The sequence below is a fragment of the Anneissia japonica genome, unplaced genomic scaffold (assembly GCF_011630105.1).
Source record: "Anneissia japonica isolate Jap-2015-1 unplaced genomic scaffold, ASM1163010v1 scaffold288003_len116008_cov116, whole genome shotgun sequence".
NCBI classification, from domain to species: domain Eukaryota; kingdom Metazoa; phylum Echinodermata; class Crinoidea; order Comatulida; family Comatulidae; genus Anneissia; species Anneissia japonica.
This window is the reverse complement of record NW_022750129.1, coordinates 107,807-112,376: the sequence shown is the minus strand read 5'-3', so window position 1 is coordinate 112,376 and position 4,570 is coordinate 107,807.

The window sequence follows — 4,570 nt, the reverse complement described above, 5'->3', positions numbered from 1 at the left end:
GGCTTCATCAACGTCGGCTCTTCGGGAGCGAACTTCAACTTTTTACCCAGCTTTATCGCCGAAGTTGCCCTAACCTTTTTTCGGTAAGGATTCTTGCAGGCGTGTCCGGGAAGACTGCCTCCGTTCTTTTCGGCCAATTGTCGAATGTCCACTTTCTGAAACACTTCCTTGGCGCTTCGATCGAAGTACCAGACTGTCGTTCTGTCGGTCATATCTTCGAAAATTGTTTTTTCGATGACGTTTTTTATCGGAGATTCGTCGAATCCCGCCTTAAAATGCTGGCAAGCTTTTTCGAGGGAATTTAGCAAAAGCAGGTTCGCGAACAAGGATTTTCCATCCGACACGTTGAGGACCGCTGAGGAGCCGGCGAGATGTCTCAACGCGTTGGTCTTAGTGTCCAATTCGTCTTTCAAAACGGCATCCTCCAATTCGTTGGAAGCGGTGACGCGGATTCGATTGCCCTTGCAGCAGTCCTCGTCCTTCTTCAGGGCGTCCAAGCACAATTTCGCTATATCTAGATGTTTCCATCTGGGAAGTATAATGCTGAGATGCACCATGAAAACCAGGTTGGTGGACGTCGGAATCACGAGCTCGCATTCGTCTTCGTCGCTCATCTCCCCCACGTCGGCCAAAGGCTTGATGGAACCGTCATACAGCCGACAGGATAGTACCTTGGACAAGTTGGCTGCATCGTGCAAATTAAATTGTACTTCCACCAGTCCGTTCTCCTGGCACCCGCCGTCTTCGCAAGCCAAGAGCGTCCGCTTTCTCAAGAATCGCAGCCTCGTCTCGTAAAAGTCGACGTTCACATGGGCATGACCGTTTTCCGTCGTCGGTAATTGTTTGATGTAACGAACGTCGGCACGCGGATCGAAATCTGTCGAGCCCCAGTATGTGTGCCTGTGGTGCACCCGGAGATGCGAAAGAATTTCAGCTCCTGCATGCGGTTACCAGTTCTCAGCCGCAAGTGGTTTCTGTCGAGGAAAACGCGATCGCGATCGCTGCCGAGTTCGTCGGCTTCCTCCATCTTCTCAATCATCTCGTCGGATATTAACCGGTACTCGTCGTCGTGAGAAGCCACGTATGCCTCCGTTCCGAAGCTGCACAGCAGGAGCTGTCGCTTGCGACCGGCTTCTTCCACGAACCGGAACGGCTTCTTGTCTCCGCTCGGCATGGAACTCATTATATTCTTGCATTTTTTTGCCGCATATTCCTGTCGTTCGTTCCAGCGTTTCCAAAAGATCTTCCATCGTGCCGGCGATGTTCCTGTTGCCGATGATCAAGTACCTTTCCCCTTCCAAGAGTTCCGTGTTATCGGGATCGACTAGCTGGTCCACTACCGCCTTCAGAATCTTCAGTTCGTCCGGCATAATTGGATCGATCAAAGAGAAGGCGAACAGGAGATCGGCCGGGTCTGATTGCGACTCGGCGATCACCTCGGTGTGCAGGGAATGCCGATCCTGTTTCGCCAGCCCCCTCCTGTGAGCTGCTATCACGCGGGAGGAGTGGCAACACTGGTTCTCGTCGGGCATCCTTTGATTTTCGTCGCAGATGAACTTAGGTGGGCATCCGTACACTTTCACCACGCCGAAGATCAAGCCGAGAAGACGCGTGAGCTCGAACACGCGACCTCTAAGTCTGGAGTCGGTTCTCAGGCCGAACTTGAGATTCAACTGTTCCAAAACAAGAGCTAGCTTGTCCCAAGTAAGCATGAGCATCCTCTCGCAGTACCATGCGTCGCTTTCAAAACGTCTCGGGTACATTTTCAACTCGAGCATGCGAAACGTCTCCAAGACCAGGTGTCTGATGGTGCCGTACTGCATCCTGACGTCGATAAAATCCAACTCGTTCTCGTATCCTTCCATCTGCTTCGGCACGACGACGTCGTCGCTCGGAGGAAACTCGAACGTCGTGATCCTCGTGTCTATCGAGTAACACACGTCCTTCTCGTTCATCGCCATGAACGTAGCACTATCGCACACGTTCACCCTTGCCAAACGCGTACATCGTGTAGAAACCGCCATCGGCTGACTTTCTCCCGTTCAGACAGTACACGCCACCCATTTTCGCACGCCAGTTATCGGTATAGGATTGTCGAACCGTTCTACTCATCTGGGCGTTGTTGTTGCCGTGTTTCTGATAGTACAGCTTGTAAAAGGGTCTGGCACGTTTGGGATCGGAGAAGGTGTCAGGCGCCAAACCCATTTTTCTAAAGGTCTTTAACAGTAAGGCGATCGTAGGATTTTTTCCGAATACTTAGACTCGGCTTCGTCGTTTTTCTCCTTTCGATTGGTCACGTACAGTTGGTCGATTTCAGCCGCCGCCTCGTCGTCGTCTTCGTCGTCGGTATCTCCTGCGACGGACACTCCCAATCTTTCGCCGCTAACACAAGACGGAAAGAGCCTGCGCAAAAAGTAGTCGGGCTGGAACATGCACGACTCCAGCTCCCACGCCACCGTGTGCCGAAAAGATATGCGTCGACCTTCCAAATCTTTCGTTATGGCCCTTGGATCTATTTGCTCCAGAGACTTGGCCGTCTCCGGCGTCAAGGTCTCTCGATCGATTTCCAACAGCTCGTCGAGTTCAACGACGCGTTTGCTGGCGACCAGGTCGATGGCGACGTCTTCGTCTTCCATTAGTTCACGCGTGAGTTCTTTCTGTAATCTCTTCTCCTCTTGGATGCGAACAAAGTCTTCGGAGACAGCAGTTCGGCGCGTACTCTCCAAGCTTCGGGCTCGTCCCGCTCACGGACGGTCGGACGAAGGCGACCTCTAGGCATACCAGGAACCCTATAGCGAAAGTACATCTCTATGCTGCGATCGAAGTTTTCCAGTCTCTGCAGAGACGGTACCGGGCTATGAACCTTACTTTGTTTCATGTCGGACGTCCCCTCGCCGAACATAGGATCAAAATTCTTGAAAGCGTATCTCAAAGAACTGGTTCCATCGATTCGTCTCTTTCTCTTTTTCGCTCTCCCTCCAGTCGCCTCTTCATCCCCGTCCTCGTATTCGGGCTCCGAACTCAAAATTTTGTCGTAGCTGACGTCTTCAGCGTGTCTCTCCAAAGGAGGTATCCTTGGCTCACCATGATAATGTCCACAACCGCAAGCCTGAACCAATCTTTCAGTTCGGTGTGGCACACGAGCCAGAAAACGCGTCCAAAATCCACATCTCCTCTGGCGTTCTCGTGAACTATCACGCTCGGTTCAAGCAAGGAGCACACGCACCGGTACGGTTTGTTCTTGTAGTGCAGCTGCGAAGCAAATCGAAACATGACCTGCAGCAACACGTACGTGTAAGACTCGCAGTTCATGAGAGAGTCGTTAGGTATCTCGTTCGAAGTCGCTTCGACGCACATTACGGTCATCGGCTCTGCGAACAGGAAATCTTCGGTGATCCGACTGCCCGGTAGCAGCTGGCACGGCAGAAGGTCTTCTCGGTTTGAGGGAAGGTTGGTATCAAATTTTCCGGTCATGTTTTCTTGCAAACTTTTTTTGTGAAGTGAGGAGATTTCAAAATGTGGGGCTTTTATAGTCTCCTATCTCAACAGGGAGCTTTCGATTAGAACGACGACGCGAGAACGGAATCACTCACTCGTGACCGTTCTACTTGTCGTCCTACGTTCTTCATCAAAATCCAGAAATGTCGAACTTATCGTTTTTGTAAGCTTGCGAAAAAAATCCGCAATATGTTGTCAAGAGAGACAAAAATTAATTGACACTTAGGCTTTTTTCATAATTTTTTTCATTCTTTATTTGTTCAAATCTCTTCAAATCTACATACTATTTGTATCAATATTAACACTGAACTTCGATTGTGCGGTCATCTTGCCTCGCCATCATCGCGGTAGGTTCGTTAATCCGCGTCGACAATCTGCGAGTTGTTATTCTCATCTAGCAATTCCATGAACGGAATTTTCTCCGATTCTTTAGAGGAACCGCCGTGTTTTACTTTGTTTAGTTTGTTCATGTACAGTTGGCTTATTTCCGCCGCCTCGCAGGACGGAAAGGATCTGCGCAGAAAGTAATCGGTAAATGTACGACTCCATATTCCAGGCCAGCATGTGTCGGAAGGATATGCGGCGGCCTTCCGGATCCCTGATTATGGCCCTCGGATCGATCAGCTCCAAGGACTTTGCCATTTCCGGCGATAGGGCCCCTCGATCGACTTCCATCAGCTCGTCGAGAACAATGATGCCTTCGCCTCCGACCACGTCGTCGTCGTCGTCAAAGCACAGCTCTCGGGTGAGCTCTTCCCTGTAATCTTTTCTCCTACTTTATCCGAACAAGGTCCTCGGCGACAACAGGTCGACGCGAACGTCCCACGCTCGTTCGTCGTCCTTCTCCCGGACTGTCGGATGAAGCCTGCATTTGGGCATCCCGGGAAGTTCGTAGCGAAAGTACATTTCTATGCTGCGATCGAAGTTTTCCAGTCTCTTTAAAGACGGCACCGGACTGCAAAGCGTTTTCCTCCTTTTTAACTTGCTGGCTATTCCCATGCCAAGTTTCGGTAAGAACGTTCTGAAAGCGTATTTAAACGAACCCGTTCCGTCCTCTCGTCTCTTCCTCTTC